At 43.5% G+C, this 18782-nt stretch overlaps 1 protein-coding gene and 1 pseudogene across 2 annotated transcripts in view; one reads left to right on the forward strand and one right to left on the reverse strand.

Moving 5' to 3' along the window:
* Positions 1 to 18782, forward strand: part of LOC124612264 (irregular chiasm C-roughest protein) — a 1966673-nt gene that overhangs the window by 1259567 nt on the left and 688324 nt on the right. The window lies entirely within an intron of this gene.
* On the reverse strand, positions 13308 to 13425 carry LOC124614139 (annotated as a pseudogene).

An 18782-nucleotide genomic window follows, 5' to 3' on the forward strand; every position in this document is an offset into this window, starting at 1 on the left:
TGACCGCTACGGTCGCAGGTTAGAAACCTGCCTCGGGCATGGATGTGTGTGATGTTCTTAGGTTAGTTAGGTTTAAGTAGTTCTAAGTTCTAGGGGACTCATGACGTCAGTAGTTAAGTCCCATAGTGCTCAGAGCCATTTCAACCATTTTTTGAGTTACGATTCGATGCTCCGACAAAAGGGGTGTTAATTTGAATTGTGGGCGACAGGACTAGTTTTGACAGATACGTGAAAACGGACGTAACGAAAGTTGTTCGCATATCGCCCTTGAACGTGACTTTTTATTTAATTAACGATTGCGGGATCATTAAAAGCTATTATCTCATGATTGGTATCAATCCCTCTTTCCTCCTAGATAGTGATCATTCATTAACATTTAAGTCATAAGAAAAAGGATTATTAATAAAAGTGATGATAAATGACAATAACGTGTTATTCCGTTAGTGTGGAACCGACGTAATATTTCTGAAATGAGATTGATATATAATTTGTGTTAAATACTGGACTGAGATAGGAAGTAAATTGAAATTAGTTAACATTTAATGCTGAGACTATAGAAGCAGAAGCGCTTGAGGTTTCTCTTCTCTAAAATGGCAAAATACGTACGAACTTTAACTCAATAGTCGACATTATGTATTGCAAAGACATTAGCATTTCATACTTATTTTGGCGACGTACTGTTAAACAAAGTAACGTTGAGTCTCTGTACGAGTAATAAAATTAAATCTAAAAACATAATTAATAACGGTGAACTCCGCTTTAACAAACTGTATTGCGTGTCGTCATCGGGCAATAACTGTTCAATCCTGGAGACTTGTGTGGTGAAATTAGAAGTCGGGCATCTAAAACAAACTTAAAAATCAATAACACGACGTGGGCAGTTATAGTGTGTGTGTGTGTGTGTGTGTGTGTGAGAGAGAGAGAGAGAGAGAGAGAGAGAATCGACCTGCAAGGTTCCCAGGCATTCCCTTGGCCTAAGCGACGTTGGTTCAGTCAGGTAACTCCCGCAACTTTTTTTATCAAATACAATACTCAGTATCACGAACCTTAATCAGAGTTAAATAAATTGAATGAGAATCATGTGTGCCGCGTATCTCCAGTCATGACAATGAGCAGATAGTTTTAGCTTGTTAACAGAAGGAGGCGAGCCGGACGGCTTGTAACGTTTCAGAAATAACGGCTACAAAGTGTAGAAAATCGACAACGACTGGGAGAGCTGTTTACTGACTCCCTGCCCCTCCGTACTGCGTAATAACGCCGTAGGCAGAGGGAGACATAGCGGAGGCGGACGATCGATCCTGATTGGCTCGTCTGGTACGACTATTCCTTGTTTTACGGTTTTCCCTGTTTCGAAATTCATTCTAGACTGATCTTGTGCGGTTGCGACCATTTCACCAAGTTTCGGACTGCGCGTCTAGTTACTAAGTGCGCGTCATTTACGACGGCGGCCGAGTTTAGGTTCGTTCTGCGCATCTGACGTCACAAAACACAGTCAGCCAATGAACAGAGAACGACGTTGCCAGAGCTCGACTGCAGTACAGAGCACAGACGAGTGTCTTCAGTTTTAGAAACGTTCAGTCATAAATAAAGTAATTGAACAAAAGCAATGTCTTGATAGCAGACTTTCTTTTATGCAAAGTTTGGAAAAAGCATTATTTATACCAATTGCTTCATGTTCTATTAATTAATTAAACCAAACAAGCAATAAGCCTCCTAATTCAGGCGATAGCAAGGAAAGGTGTTTGTATGATTCTCACTAACCGCTTTTTCGCACTAAAGAACAGCAGTAATTGTTTATTTCCTATTGTACTTTGACGAAACGTGAGTAATTCATAGTCATACCAACAGTGTTTGTCGGTATTTTGCGTGATAGTTTAAAGTCTCCGGGATACCTATTGAATGACGAGCTGCGTTAGCGTAATGGTTCAAGTGTATGGCTGCTGAGCGAAAGGTTCTGAGTTCAAACCTTGTTCGGTGCTTAATATTTTCTTTATTTAAAAACAATATCGAAGTGTCTTACTTCATGAACTTTATTCATTTGAATGTAATTTTTTGACATTTCTAGTGGCAACTAAAATCAACCATACAGAAAGTATACGCTATGGACTTTTACCTGTGCAAACTCTTCAAAATTTCGTGCAATGGTTTACTACATATAATGCTGCACAATAACTGCGTTGAACATCGAAACAAAATCGAAACACCGCGTCTGCACAGGCGAGCAGTGCACTGATGACAAAATCGCGCACAGCGCGGAATACGGGGAGCTCGTCTCTGAAGCAGCGAAAGGGTTAATGCGGCCGTAGTGGCTTTACTTCATAAACTGCGCGCTCCCCCCTAAACGTAAGTTTGCGAACTATACCATGGTGCCGCTTCTCTTGGCGGGTGCAACTGGCAATGCAGCAATCTCCCGCGTCTGGGTGGGCATGCGCAAGCCGCCAAGATAAAAGAATTGAACTATAGTTCACTACAAGAACTTAGCTGTTACCTACCACTCTAGATATTTGTTCCACGGGTCACCTCGTAACACTGCGCCAAATGGACTGAACTAATACCTATGTCGACTAGGACAGTGAAACAAGTTGAAAAATCTTGGTTACAAGCCTTGAAGAAGTGGGGGGCGAGGTGCCAAGTTGAGATGCGGAAACGACCGTGGAGGTGACAGGCAGAGGGCGGGTGATAGACAGCGCAGCAGGCGCAACGGCGAGCCGCGTCATTAGCAGGCGTAATTAAGAAGCGGCCGAGGTGGCGGCCATTTTTGTTGCAGATGCCGAGCGGTAGGCGGGCCGGCGATATTTTCTGAGGCTTCTGCCCGAGGAGGCCACGAGAGCAGCAGTGTGGCACGAGGAGGGGGTGGGGGGAGGGATCGATCGCCGGCGGCGGCAGTGGCGACAACTTTGTTTTTGCCGGGCGCCGGGGCGGACAACATTTCGCGACAGCAAACAACAACGCCGTTGTAGACCAGCCGGCAGCCGGCAGCGTGGAGCGAGAGCAGCAGCCCGCCGTATCGATCGCTGGCGACGATCGCCGGGGCCTCTCGTACGGCTGGAGCCCGTCTGTCCAGCCGCTCTGCCAAACCGCCCTCGGCGTCATGCCTACACAGGGGAGCCTGCACGGACTGTACGGCTAATATACAACGCTCGCCATTAATGTTGCAACACCATGAAAGTGTCGCGCAACAAACGTCAGACTCGTATGAGCTGTTCTACGTGCTTGGGTATACATATGATTATTCAGAAACCGCGTTTGAATTTTGATTCTTTTTGAGCAGATCGCGTTTTGCTTCGGTTTTCTTAATTAACCAATTAATTTCTTTCGGAGCGCCAACGTAGCCCAGCGGTTAGCGTTCGTGCATTCAATGCAGAAGGACTAGGCATCGATTCCGGGTACCTCCTCAGATTTGACTGAGGTCGGAAGGTCTCAGCCTAGTGAGGCCGGATGAGGAGCTATGAGAAAAAAGATAGTTCTGAGCACTATGGGGCTTAACATCTGAGGTCATCAGTCCCCTATAATTTAGAACTGCTTAAAACCAACTAACCTAAGGACGATGAATGGTGGGCTCCACGTGGTTCCCAGGTTGTGCAGCGACCGTAAACCATAAAATTACCAAATTTGCAGCAACCAGTAGCAAAATCATGTTGTATTCACTTTTACAAATCGATTTCAACTGATTACCAGCCACCATCGCTGCTTTCAACCAATATGTGCCCTGAGTAGTAATACTGTCTTAAGCAGAGGTCAGCTTTATGTTTGACCTCGGCTTTACTTTGTTAAAATCTGATTGTGTAATAATAGTAAAATAATCGGCAACATACAAGGTCTGTTGATGAGTATTGAATTCTATTGTTAATATTTTTTAATGTGTCTTGATCTGTCCTTTAGTCGCCGAAGTGATGGCTTCCGGAACATCCTAACGGTGTGCAGTGTTTTAGATGTGTCATAGCGGCATGATGATATGTAAATTTTTGTCGTAATATTCATGAGAGGATGATTATGTTAAATAAGAAACCAACTGTTTTATTCCTTATAGAGTTACAAATTATCAATAATCGCTTAGATTGTCGCCACCACAGACACGTCGGCGCCACTGAGTTCGACTGCATCATCTGTGTCTATCACGTTAGACACTTCGGCGAACATTGAATGAACACAGTATTTTCCCATTATTGACTCGTGATACTCGCACCTCCCTTGCACCCTCGACAAACGAGCAAGGTCGCGCAGTGGTTAGCACACTGGACTCGCATTCGGGAGGACGACAGTTCAAACCCGCGTCCCACCATCCTGATTTAGGTTTCTGTGATTTCCCTAAATCGCTTCAGGCAAATGCACGGATGGTTCCTTTCAAAGGACCACGGCCATCTTCCTTTCCCATCCTTCCCTAATCCAATGGAACCGATGACCTCGCTGTTCGGTCCACTCCCCAAAGGGGTCCGTAGGTCGATGGAAGGTCCAACACACCCACTGGCTCAGTAGCACTTGGTCACTGGTGTCACAGGCATAAATTATTTTCTTTCGTAAAGCACCGTATTTTTGAAAGTTTTTTTATTGAGGTGCTACACTAGCCGTAGTTTTGTTTGAACCTATAGGAATCGTTGCTACTGAGCCAGTGGGTGTGTTGGACCTTCCATCGACCTACGGACCCCCTTGAAGATGTCTCCCGCAGTCGGAGACGAAACGTTGGGAATTGAGACAAAATTCATCAACCGACCACGGCATAACAGCCCGGATAATTATAATGGACATGATATTTCCGGCCGTGAAAGTCTACATTTTAGTACCACTCCCCAAAATCAGATAACCTGCTAAGCACCTTTGACATGATTTTTCGATTATTGATTCGTACCAGACCTGCACAAGGCCACACGGCCCTTATTGCATCCCATTCGCTGTTGCCTCTCCAGCCTCCCTCTCTTTTCCGTCCCTCTGTGACCGGCGCTGTCGTCTGACTCTCTCCGTAGCTCGGTTTCTTCACTTTCCTGTATTGTTCTCATCGTGTGAACACGACGCAAGGGTTCACAGTTGCGAAATACGTGTTTTTCACGTGATAGTGTGCCGAGCACAACACTTTTCTTAACAATTTGTACTTCCTCGATCCTTTTGTAGTCGAAAAATTAACAAAGGGGCATAAAGTGCGGGGGGTAAATTCAGATAATATACATGTTAAAAAACTAATCATATGTGAGTTAATAAAAATGTGATGTGACATCTGAACTCTTGGAATATTTCGTCAACTTGCAGTGTGATTACATAATCTGTCAGTAGCTGATTTCTTCATGTAGTTCCTTCTTTTGGTCAAATATTTGAGCAGGGCAAAAACAAGACTCCTTAGAAATCACACAATGGATTTTTGTCCGAATTTTAATAACCTAACAAAGAATAGAAACTGGACAAATGCTATACCAAAGTGAACAGAATGAAGTCCTTTCTTGCAAAATCAATCAATAAATAAAAATAAAATTGCTTGAAAGTAATGAGGTTAATTAAGAAAAACTAGTTTAGCATGCTGAGAAAAAACTGAAATATTTCACTAACAGCTGCTGCTAGTTATGTTAATGAAATGTCTCTTCAATGCCTGACTATTTTTCACATGAAAAGTTACATTGCTGCAGAAATTGTGGAATTATTTCTTCCATGACAAGAAACTACAAAATTACAGCATCAACTGAAATTTCTCTGCTTTTTGATGATCTACGTATTCTCAATAATAAAAGCATACCGACCGAATTTAAATATGTTTTATATTTATTGAGCACAACTCGAAAGCATCAAAAAATTTGAAACAAATTGTCAGATGTTTTGTGAAATGATGTGTCTAAATGACGAAATCAAATAGATTAGAGAAACATTTGACATGCCTCATATGCTGTACATGATTTCGAGTGTCAATCAAAGTGAGCGGCAAATGTTTCTCTAACCTACTTTATTTCTTAATTTTAGACGAAAGGTTTCACAAAAGGTTTTGCTGTTTTTGCCTTGCACTCGCTTTTATGATATTGAATTTCAGGCTGTTACCCAAATCATATCACCTGCATTTAATAGCTTTTCATTGTTTATTTCTAAAATTAGTTCACTTACGTGGTCGGGGGCCGTAACATTACGTGCCCTTCCTACACGAGAGGCAGCGGCGGCGATTGTAAAACCGCAGAGGAAATGCTTAACCCAGTGGTCGTGTCTTCACGGGTGACCGCCCCCGAAAAGGCGGCGATCTGGTAGCCCCTTGTCCCGCTCGCAGCAGCAGCAGCAGATCCGGGACGGAAGGGAACGGCGCCCGATCGATGGCACAGTAAAACGGCGAGGGCATCGTTAGGGCGGGCGCGGCCGAAGCGTGCGATTTCGTCATTAGCGCCGCGGACCTGTTACGACTGCTGCGCCCCGCTCACAGCGAGTAACGAGCGGCCCCTGCAGTATAGGCAGCGCCGCCGTGCGACTCGGCCTACGCGTCAGCAAGTACTACCGTCTTCCCCACACTCTTTGACGTGCCATTTCGAATCGCGTAGGCTGCACCCCTACGCGCCCTGCATCGCTACCTAGAATCGAAAAGTACGTGGAAGCATTCCAACTTCTGAATTTCTGTGCTGCGAGTGAGTCTAGGACAGGGCCGGCCAGAAATTCTGCACGCGTGCGGTGCTCCTGCACATGTCCAACTTCCGGGTCACAGCGAGCACGCCGCAGCCGTCAGCGTTCATGTAGTGCATGTTTCTACGCACAGATGTCGCTTTATCCACTTGCTGAGATACTCTGTACCGGCGCATTCTAGTGCTCTTTCCACAGCTTGCATGCCAATCATGGGAAGGTATTTCGCGTATCAAACATTTAAAATACTGTCACAGTCTACTCATTGAGACGTCTAATTTTATGTTAACAGTTTAACCCAGTAAGACAAGTAATGCAGTTAACAACCGTGGGTTTTTGTTAAGGCAGCTTGACTGACAGCACGTAAATACGCGTAGTGTTTTTGATCTAGTATTTAAGAAAGAGAGGACTTAGCGACTTCCAACGAACCTTAGTCATGATTTCAAATAACATTAAACTAATGCAAGATTTCCTATAACTAATTCTCGGTGCCCTGAGCTATACCCACATAATTTCTGTCTCACTGACCTCTGAACAGAACGACAACCGCAGACCTCTCGATGATGACCTGTACCATTATTGCTATATCTTTCATCAGTTCCGTCTGAAATCTGCACAATAGCCGACAATTAGATGAATGTTATGTTTTATCGACTTCAGCTGAGCGTAGCCCTTCACACATTTTTTTTCTTTTTTTTTTTTTACAAAAGATCCTAAATGTAAGTGTACAACAATCGGTTTAATGACCAATTTTCCTTATAATAATGTAACATGGAGCAGAATGAGGCAATAGTGCACAGTTAGTAAACAATAATTCTTAATTATGAAAGGAATAAATCCAAACACGTTTATCACTGGTCATGAGAAATGATATAGCTAATATCGGGCACAAAAGCACGGCTCATTGACAAACGCAAGCAGTTGCGGGAGATTTTCATCACTGATGCTTGATCAAAACGACTGAGAACATAGATCTTCCGTTCTTTGCTTCTTCACAGTACCTGCCATTTCTCAGTACTTCTCTGTTAAAGTTACGGTCACCAGGGCTAAACGAGACTGCGTATGTTGCGCTCTTGCTTGTACCGCATAAACAGGGAAGAGGAGCCGCCGCCGTTCATTTAGGACACATGCCTAATAACAGACGTCGCTGTCGCTCGCTGTCGCACACGTGCGCACATGTCCAGCACTTCCGCACGTCTGCACACTGTGCAGCGTTTGGCCGGCCCTGGTCTAGAATGTGGCCCTGCAGAATAGCTATCTCGTCTGACACTGCGCTCTCTTCCTATTAGATCCTATTACCTGAATACGCAGTGAACTGTAGCATGAAACTCTGTCTTTGACAAAGTGGAAAAGGCTAAATAAATCCATATACAGACGAAAATGAAAGTTATTGAAAGTCTAGTGCCAACAGTTACGATTTATTTAGAAAGTGGTAGTATGTTACACTGAAGCGCACCTGCTGCCTCTTCTAAATAAAGCATATTTCTCTGCAACGTACCTCAAGTAGTAGTAACATCACGAAGAATGAAATAATATCGATGCTTATTGTAGTACTGGCCAGAATAATGTTTTCTCTTAAATAGCAGTACGCAAAATGGAGACTTAATCACTCTTAACAAGTATTCATGTCTTGCTAGGCCATAACTAGAAGTTCAAATGAAATTTATTTTTTCTCTCATTTATGACACGACTGGGAAACAGGCGGCCCGCGGGCCGGATCCGGCGCGCGATTTGTTTCAATCCGGCCTGCGGAAGAAATTCACAGGTTTACTCCTCACTGTTTGACAACTGGGATTGGCTATCTCACTGCCGCATTTTTTTTTTCCTATTCTTTCTCGTATTAAGATTAGCAAATTGTCCGTCCATTACGGATTTATTTGTACACTTAAACTGTTCAAATTGAAGGTAATTTATAACGAATTAGCTGCAACCAGTTGCTTTTATAGACATTTACTTTCCCATGGTGAGACTTCGAGGTGCCACGCAGGCCATCCCCATAAGTTTATATTTACTTACGCCTCGTGAATGTTGTTTATTTGCTAACGGCGTTGCAGATATTTTCAAAGGAAGTTCTTAAGACAGCTAATGTAAAACGCCGAAAATAAAGATAGAGTATTCAGAACTTGTAAATAAATATCAACATCACGACGTGCAATAATATAAACCTGAAGATGATGTCAACATAAAACGAATGTGCTCTCAAAAATGCTTGTTTTAAGGTGTTGCTTGTTCGCGAGACGTGTCGGGAAAGGGGAGCCATGTCTGCCATGTCTGTGCATTATCCGTTAAACATTGTCACGGAAGCTACAGTTTTGAATCTGTACGCTAGGGGTGCTGCTATCGCTTCACGTGACGAGGCAGCCCGCAAGTTTGAGTAAGTAAGTGTACTACGTACGTGGGTCACCAAAGGTTGCACATGCCTGCTCTATGACATCAGAGTCAACGTGAAAAAGAGTGGCAGAGATTTTAATCAGTCGCACTTGGTCACTGGTGTATCAGACGTATCCTGTTAGGTCACAGGCATAAATTATTTTCTTTCGTAAAGCACCGTATTTTTGAAAGTTTTTTTATTGAGGTGCTACACTAGCCGTAGTTTTGTTTGAACCTATAGGAATCGTTGTTGAAAGGCTGCAAAAAAGAAATAAATCGTCCTAGGTCACTTGTTGAGTGAAATCTGGCCAAAATCTCGAAATGTTGACAAAATCCTCCTCCCTCTTTGACAGGAACAACTGACTGCCGTGCTGCACTCAGTAAAGAATAGTCTCCGTCTCAAAGTCCCTGGAATCTGTATCATTGCAGTAGCAACTATGTCTGTCAGTCTACCGTACCGTTAATGACTGCTGTGAAGAACAAAGCTCATTAAAAAATCGATACTTTGGGAATTCAACAGTTGCTGAATAGTCCTACAAACACACGCAGATTAATGTTTGTAATACAAAATCTTTTCTCGTGCTTCTCTACGTATCAGAATTCTATTATTGACCCTAGATTACGAATCCCTCTTAAAATTTAGAATCGCAAGAAGGTATAAAACAAGAAATGTTGTACTTAATTTGGTGGATAATGTACCATTGGAGATCTTATAATGGTAATTAACTAATGAACTACCCATAAATTATAACTTCCCCTGAATAAGATGTGGGTGGTTTGGTAGCAATGCGTCATACCCCCTCTCCGCCCCTTCTCTACCTTTAGTGTTCTAGGATTAACAAAGCAGTAAGAATTAGAATGTGCGAGAACAGCTTCAATCGGGACAGAAGTTATAATCAGAAGCTATAATCTTAGTACTGCTTAGAAACTAGCTCTCGACGCTGACACAAAGAAATGCGTTGAATTGTTTGCGTTCCTCCTAGAGCACTGTATCTATCACCAGTGCGGATATGGGCACAATTTCTGGCAGCATGACGTAACAATGACCTACGACGATTAATCACAAGCAGTCTGTCTGTCACCACAGCAGCAGCCACGACAAGTTCCTCACGAAATCGGAAGAGAATTTCATCGTAAGTTCGAGATTTTACGCAGATTTGACGTGACAAGTAAACCGAGAATTTTTTATACAATGGTTTTGTTTGTTACAATATGACATTTGCTGCCTCCAATCACGAATTTCCTTTCATTTATTTTTTGTATGGCGTACTCCGGGAAATAATTCCTTTTATCAAATGCATGCTCACCCCCGCACTCACTTCTCCTCGGTTAAGATTTTTAATGCTTCGTGCATGGCACTCCTTCCTACCGCTGTACAAAAATTTGCGACTACCCGAATTATTTAATTTATTCGGCTGTTTTTGGGGTTTCTCTGTTGGTCCATCGTGGACAGGAAACATCTACTGGTTAAGTAATTGTCAATGTCAATGAAATTTTCCAACAGCCGTGTAACACAAGCAACTTAAGCAACTATCAAGTGTTCGAATGAAGCGCTAGTGTAACGATTGAATTCAAGACATACAGAGGTTTATAGCTCAATATGGCATTTTCTTTTACTTGGAGAGATGCATGTGGGACCTGAAGATGACAAAGTGAAACGCTGAAAGTGGTAACCTCCAAAATAAAATAACATCTTAAGTTACAAGGCTATTGGTGAATTTAATTGACATTGGCAATTTTCGGTGCTCATTGACTGGTCTATTATTAGACACAGGCCTAGTTGCAATCTTACATATTGTAAAATTGTCGCTTGTTTAAATTTTATCTTACAGTGTTGTGAATTTTAATTGCACAAAATTAACCATTAAATCGTTTCGTTTGTATGGCCGTCTTACTATGCTGCTACAATGACGGTAGCGGTTAAGCTGAGATCGAACTGTAAAAGTAATTAGTTTAAGCATAACATTTACAAAAGCCTTTTTTCGATACCGTCACGGAAAAGATTTAATTGGTAATGTTAACGCAGTAGTGACTAAGCTAGTAGCGTATTAGCCCGGTCAAAGAAGACCAAACAATGGTCCCATACGTGAAATAATTCGTATAGTCGCAAATTCTTGAACAGTGGTAGGAGGGAGTGCCATTAACAACATACCAAAAATCTGGGCCAGTGGGGGGGGGGGGGGGGGGGGAGAGGAGTGGTTGGAGGGTGTAGCTGTCTTGGTGGAAGTGCATTTCAAGGCCCCTTTAATTATTTTCTTGAGTAACTCAAGAACAGCCGCCTCTAGCGAAAGCGTATCCCAGAAAGAAAGGTCGTATTCATTTTTTTTTTCTCTAAGATCAAATTTTTCGCGCAGAGAGAGAGAGAGAGAGAGAGAGAGAAAGAAAGAATACTGAAAATCTCACGCATGACACATGCGCTGTGGTTTAAGTGGTATTGTGTAGGCCAGTGTGTGGCAGTTTCCCGACTTGATCGAGCGCATGTGCCCTATACCAAATTTTTCCTCTCCATTTTCTCTACATCAATGTGGTACACTGTAAACAATTATCCTTTAACCATGCTTTCGAGTTTGTTGTTGTTTGTTACAGATTCGCGCTGGTCGTCAATGACAGAGTGAAAAAATAATCGCGTTATTGTTGCAAGTAATAAGACTCTGAACTGTGTATTTCCCACGTGTTGAATTGTATAATACAAAAAATATCTACTGACATCGGTAACTCTTACTTCGTTGTAATGTCATGTTGGTGTCAATAAACAAATAAAATGTCTAAGAAGTGATGAGGATTAAACGAAATATGAGTGATAGTGGCAGAAGGTTAGGGGGGAGCGGGGGTCGCAAAGTTGAAATTTAACTTGATTGGAAGTTCTCCCAGTTACAGTTCTTCCTACCTGAATTTCTATCATTTTTGCGTGCATCCCTGTACTTATCTCGATTCTGGTGGTTAGGAGCTCATCACTCGGAAATACGATAGTGATATTCAAGTTACAAACTTTTATAGAAAAATAGGAATTCCACTTTAGAGAAGACAGAAAGTGATGGTTAGGTACTGAGGAAAAATACAACTAAGCTGATGATGCACGACATGTGAATAACTGTGGACCTGCCTTTCTGATAGTTTATGTATTGTTGCAGAATACCATAGGTTAGAGCCCAGTATCACCTAATTTCTGAACTTGACGCACAAGAGGATGATAATTTTTTCTACTTGATCTTCCTCCTTGTAATTACTATCTTAAAAAGCCACCGTACACAAATTTAAATGAAGAAAGATTCAGTTAAACTGAAAATGTTCGATTCAGGTTTTATATCCACTTTCCTCCAATTAGTTACCATTTGTTCGAGCCGAAGACACTTTTTGACGTCGCAGAACTCCAGCTATTTCTCGACCTTACCAGCTTCGTAGCTTGCGTGGTGTCAGCGTATTTAGCGAAACCGTTCGTTCCGCAATAACATTGCAGAGGATACATGATATCGCCACTGTCAACTTCAAAGTGTATTGTGATGAAAGTCACATGCACTTTCGATCCATAAGATACAACAATTAAGTCAATGAAGTAAGTAGTCACTTTTTACGCACAATTAGGCCTAAATATACACAATAATATTACATTAAGTGGTGGCAAAAAGAATTCAACGGAATTACGGATTCTTGTAGCGGACTACCCTAGGATTCCCGCAGCCCACAGAAATTACCGGGAACCCGTTGCCAAGTTGCTGGTCGTATATTCAACAGGCTGGAAAACGATGAATTTTATATGGCGCCAGAGGCCGGCGGACGGCCGACGTAAAGTGCCGAATACTTTATTGCGGACAGGTAAAAATGTTACATCGCGGCGCTGCGCGGCACAGGATGCCGTAAAATAAGTGGTTGAGCAGTTCCCTTTCGATATCGTTTCCGATGCCATCGATTGTCCACAGACCTGCGCGTGACTGGAGCAGGTTAGAAATAACCGTGTGAGGCGATTGCGGGACGTGTGCTGCAGGGTCACCGTGACAGATCGAGACTGTGGTGACATTCTAATCACACTTCGTAATCCCATACGTAAATTTATTAGCTGCATCTCTTATCGTAGTTACGTGGGTAGGTCATTTGTCGTAACAACAACTTTTAGCTCTTTTAGGAAAGTGTTTCACCATGTTTTTAAAGACTTTTCTTCTATTTATCCTTCGCCAACAATATGCACTCCGTCTTCAGGCCACAAGTAGCCCACCGGGACCATCCGACCGCCGTGTCATTCTCAGCTGAGGATGCGCATAGGAGGGGCATGCGGTCGTTATCATGGTTTTCTTTGACCGGAGCCGCTACTATTCGGTCGAGTAGCTCCTCAATTGGCATCACGAGTCTGAGTGCACCCCGAAAAATGGCAACAGCGCATGGCGGCCCGGATGGTCACCCATCCAAGTGCCGGCCACGCCCGACAGTGCTTAACTTCGGTGATCTGACGGGAACCGGTGTATCCACTGTGGCAAGGCCGTTGCCTCTTCGCCAACAATACTGTAGCTATATATGACGCGGTATATAGATCATAGCTATTTCCAAAGATCCTCGCTTGGGTTGAGGTTATCTACAGCTTAATTACACTCACATTGTCTCACATGAATGTGATAGGTCTTCGCTGTATAGTCAGGGACGTTGCTAATGTAATTTATTGTAATTTATTAGAATTTGTGATACAATGTGAGCCAAAGCTACATAATAATGGACAGGGTTCCTACGCAATTCATAGGTAGCTGATACGAAAATTTAAAAACCAAGAAAGATGTTCTGTTCTTAAAAAATCTACTCAGATTTGTTACTAATAATATTTAGTTCACTTGCTTGATTTCGAAGTTAAAGAATTTTATTTTCAGTCGTTTTTATGACAGTCCAACTCAAGCGAAATGCTACAGTACATAAAGTAACCGAAAAGGCAACTGAGTCGAAAATCAGAAATGCTACTATAAGCATAAAATTGGCAGTTCATTAGTGGACCCAACATGAGCTTAAACATACAGTAACTGATTTTTCGTTCCTGCCCAACGATAGCTGAATCAATTTTGTTATCATTTGATAACGAGCTTCTGTTTCCTATTTTCTACAACCAATGTTCCAGCTTACGCAAAATTAAATATTATTATTAAATCAAAGGAATTTTCTACTGTCCCAACCCGGGAACGTCTTACGGGCATAACAGAAGGTCACAGACGTACTGCTTTCTCATGTGATACCTCTCATGACACCTATGACGCGTATTTCAATAGGTCAACGCTTATCCTCACACGGTACGCGTCCCTGTGAACTGACGTTGAGATGCTACCTCGGGCAGCAAGATCGATGGCTGTTCATAAATTGAGCCACTTGTTAAAAACCATTCAAAAGCCAAGGTCGCACTACACATTTTTTATTCAAGACAACCGGTTTCAACAGTCTTAGCTGTCATCTTCACATAAGACTGTTGAAACCGGTTTGTCTGGAATAAAAATATTTAGTGCAGTCTTAGCTTTTGAATGGCTTTTTAACAATTAAATCAGGGGCAGAAATCCATTCCAGTACGATTATGCCATAGGTGGTAAATCACTGGAAGCGGTAACGACCGTAAAATACTTAGGAGTTACTATCCGGAGCGATCTGAAGTGGAATGATCACATAAAACAAATAGTGGGAAAAGCAGGCGCCAGGTTGAGATTCATAGGAAGAATTCTAAGAAAATGTGACTCATCGACGAAAGAAGTAGCTTACAAAACGCTTGTTCGTCCGATTCTTGAGTATTGCTCATCAGTATGGGACCCTTACCAGGTTGGATTAATAGAAGAGATAGACATGATCCAGCGAAAAGCAGCGCGATTCGTCATGGGGACATTTAGTCAGCGCGAGAGCGTTACGGAGATGCTGAACAAGCTCCAGTGGCGGACACTTCAAGAAAGGCGTTACGCAATACGGAGAGGTTTATTATCGAAATTACGAGAGAGCACATTCCGGGAAGAGATGGGCAACATACTACTACCGCCCACATATATCTCGCGTAATGATCACAACGAAAAGATCCGAGAAATTAGAGCAAATACGGAGACTTACAAGCAGTCGTTCTTCCCACGCACAATTCGTGAATGGAACAGGGAAGGGGGGATCAGATAGTGGTACAATAAGTACCCTCCGCCACACACCGTAAGGTGGCTCGCGGAGTATAGATGTAGATGTAGAAAGCGTATCGCTCTTCAGTACTACCATAATGAGAAAATTCAATCAATTTGAGCTAGCTTACCTTAGGAGAACGTACTTTGACTGTGTGATACCCTTCCTAACAATGTCACTGCATGCATCCGGGCCCAACTTGAGCTATTGTGATCGTTTCTCAGCTTTGGTTACTGGTAATAACTTGATACCAGTGCCTATGAGTTTAATTTATACACAACAGCACTGATGATGATCACTATGTGATTGAAAAGCGATTTTGCTGTCAATAAATCATCAATATTACGGCCAACGCTGACCTTCCTTTCAATTCCGATAGGAATTGTTACTCTCAGTAAATGCAAGTCCATTTCAAATGGCTCCTGAGCGACCATTGTGAAGGAATCTGTATTTAATGGAGATAGATACCACGCAAAAGGTCATAGCTGATAGTTGCACATAAAGCATCATGTCTTCACAGGACCAGGCAACCCAGAAACTGAAGAGTAGTTGACTGGAAGCGTTTAGTGTGGTTCGACGAGTTGCGATGTTGCCTCTTTTCAAATTATGCGAGGTGTCGAGTGCAGCGATGATGTGAATGTGTGTGATATCTTATGGGACCTAACTGTTAAGGTCATCAGTCCCTAAGCTTACACACTACTTAACCTAAATTATCCTAAGGACAAACACACACACCCATGCCCGAGGGAGGACTCGAACCTCCGCCGGTGCAGCGATGACCCAAAGAGGTATGTAACCCTCAGTGCGTCGAGGATGTACTTCAGGCCAGAGGTGGTTCTATGCTGTTACGGAGGTGTTTTACATACCATGAACTGGGATACCATGGAGATGAATGAGGATCTTCGATAGGAATAGAAGTTGAAGTAATGAATTTTGTGCCAAGTCTGGGACTTGAAACTCGATGTCCTGCTTACTAGCCAGGTGTGTTATCCATTACACCAGCCTGACATTGTGGCTAACTCAGCTGCACAGACTACTCTAATCCAATGCCCTATGCCCTCCCTAACACACCTCATTTCATCTGTGACAGCCACAGTCCCAAAGTAGTTTAGTAGATGACACATCTGCTTAGGGAGCAGGAAACCCAGGTGTGCGTTGGAACACATCTTAGTTTTGCTTCCTCATCTATCCCTATCAAATGGTTCAAATGGCTCTGAGCACTATGAGACTTAACATCTGAGGTCATCAGTCCCCTAGAACTTAGAACAACTTAAACCTAACTAACCTAAGGACATCACACACATCCATGCCCGAGGCACGATTCGAACCTGCGACCATAGCAGTCCCGCGGTTCCGGACTGCAGCGCCTAGAATCGCTCGGTCACCGCGGCCGGCTGGAAACATTCAATTTTTATACGTATAATAATTATAAACAAGAACTGCAGTGGTAATTATCGTAAAAAGAAACAAAGCAATAATTCTTGCGACATCTTGCGCAACATATAAACGCGGATTTTTTACAATCACAGGGCGTTTGCAATAAATCTGTACGAAAACATGCCCCATTAACATTTACGAAAATGTTTTGAGTTTCCGATAATTTTGAGGCAAACCAGGAATATTGAATCATGTCTCGGAATATTGGTGACGATAGTTGATGGTGAACTATAGAATGAATTTTTATACAATCTTCCCTGGAATTAATTTCACGATTCTCCTGTAACAATGCGCTGCAATTTTGCAAGCAACAGAAGAAAAAAAAATTGCGGGAGGAGGAATGGAACCCGAGACCTCTGGCGTAAGGGTCCGAGAGGTAACCATGTAGGCCAAACGGCGACTCCGGAATGGACTAACATTTTATACTCATAAGGCACCTAAGAAACTTTGGATCGATTTTTCTCGGGATTTTCCGGGTAGTGCGTCCTTATATTTTAACCACGTGAGGTGTTGGGGGTTCTCTTTCACCACACAAAGTTTCGGACAAATCCCCGACCCCACGGTCGTGCCGTCTCCTTGTAAGATAATTTTATTTTTATTTTTTATTTTTTTCTTGTCCGGTGTGCTTACATTGGCTACGCGCAGTGATGGAGTTTTATAACGTGCTGGGGGATGGGGAGGAGCGTTACTCCTACAGTCGGAATCGTTTCGTGCAGCCCGTGCTGGAAGCCTGGGGAGCTATCAGCGTAGCCCCAGAGGGAAGACTCTGTTGCGCCTGTGCGGATGCCGCCCGCCCGTGCCCTGCGCTCAGCTAGCGCGCTCGCTCGCATCCATCATCATTACGCGGTGGCGCCCCGGTCTGGGTGTTCCGCGCGAACTCTCTATTAGCCCAGGCTGCTGACACCCGTGAGAAGCGGACCGCCTGCTCCCCTTTGTTCCTCCTGGGCAGGGAGCGGGCGAGAGCTAGACGAAACGCTCACAGCAGCGCCGGAAAATTTTCCTCACAACAATGTGACCAAAACAACACTGTGGATCGCTCTACAGAATAAAGGCCGGAAGATAGAGATTCTGCATCGCTAGTAGATGCAGTATTACTTTGTGAACTTTAGTATTAAAACCACCATCTTCCCACACTTCATGTATGTCCAACGTACATTATGTGATCAAAAGTTCCGGACACCTGGATGGAAATGACTTACAAGTTCGTGGCGCCCTCCATCGGTAATGCTGGAATTCAATATGGTGTTGGCCCACCCTTTGCCTAGATCACAGCTTCCACTCTCGCAGGCATACGTTCGGTCAGGTACTGGAAGGTTTCTTGGGGAGTGGCAGCCCATTCTTCACGGAGTGCTGCACTGAGGAGTGGTATCGATGTCGGTCGGTGACATCTGGCACGAAGTCGGCGTTCCAAAACATCCCAAAGGTGTTCTATAGGATTCAGATCAGGACTGCGCAGGCCAGTCCATTACAGGGAAGTTATTGTCGTGTAACCACTCCACCACAGGCCGTGCATTATGAATAGGTGATCGATCGTGTTGAAAGATGCAATCGCCATCTCCGAATTGCTCTTTAACAGTGGGAAGCAAGAAGATGCTTAAAACATCAATACAGGCCTGTGCTGTGGTAGTGCCACGCAAAACACAAGGGGTGCAAGCCCCCTCCATTGAAAACACGACCACACCATAACACCACCGCCTCCGAATTTTACTGTTGGCACTACACACGCTGGCAGATGACGTTCACAAGGCATTCGCCATTCCCATACCCTCCCATCGGATCAAAATGGTTCAAATGGCTCTGAGCACTATGGGACTTAACTGCTGTGGTCATCAGTCCCCTAGAACTTAGAACTACCTAAACCTAACTAATTTAAGGACATCATACACATCCATGCCCGAGGTAGGATTCGAACCTGCGACCGTAACGGCCGCGCGGTTCCAGACTGAAGCGCCTAGAACCGCTCGATCACTCCGGCCGGCGTCATCGGATCGACACTTTGTGTACTATGATTCGTCACTCCACACAACGTTTTCCACTGCTCAACCGTCCAATGCTTACGCTCCTTACACCAAGCGAGGCGTAGTTTGGCAATAACTGGCGTGATGAGCGGCTTATGAGCAGCCGCTCGACCATGAAATCCAAGTTTTCTCACCTCCCGCCTGTCATAGTACTTGCAGGGAATCCTGATGCAGTTTGGAATCCCTGTGTGATGATCTTGATATGTGTCTGCCTATTAGACTTTACGACGCTCTTCAACTGTCGGCAGTCTCTGTCATTCAACAGACGAG

This window comes from Schistocerca americana, chromosome 4 (assembly GCF_021461395.2).
Source record: "Schistocerca americana isolate TAMUIC-IGC-003095 chromosome 4, iqSchAmer2.1, whole genome shotgun sequence".
In the NCBI taxonomy this organism is placed as follows: domain Eukaryota; kingdom Metazoa; phylum Arthropoda; class Insecta; order Orthoptera; family Acrididae; genus Schistocerca; species Schistocerca americana.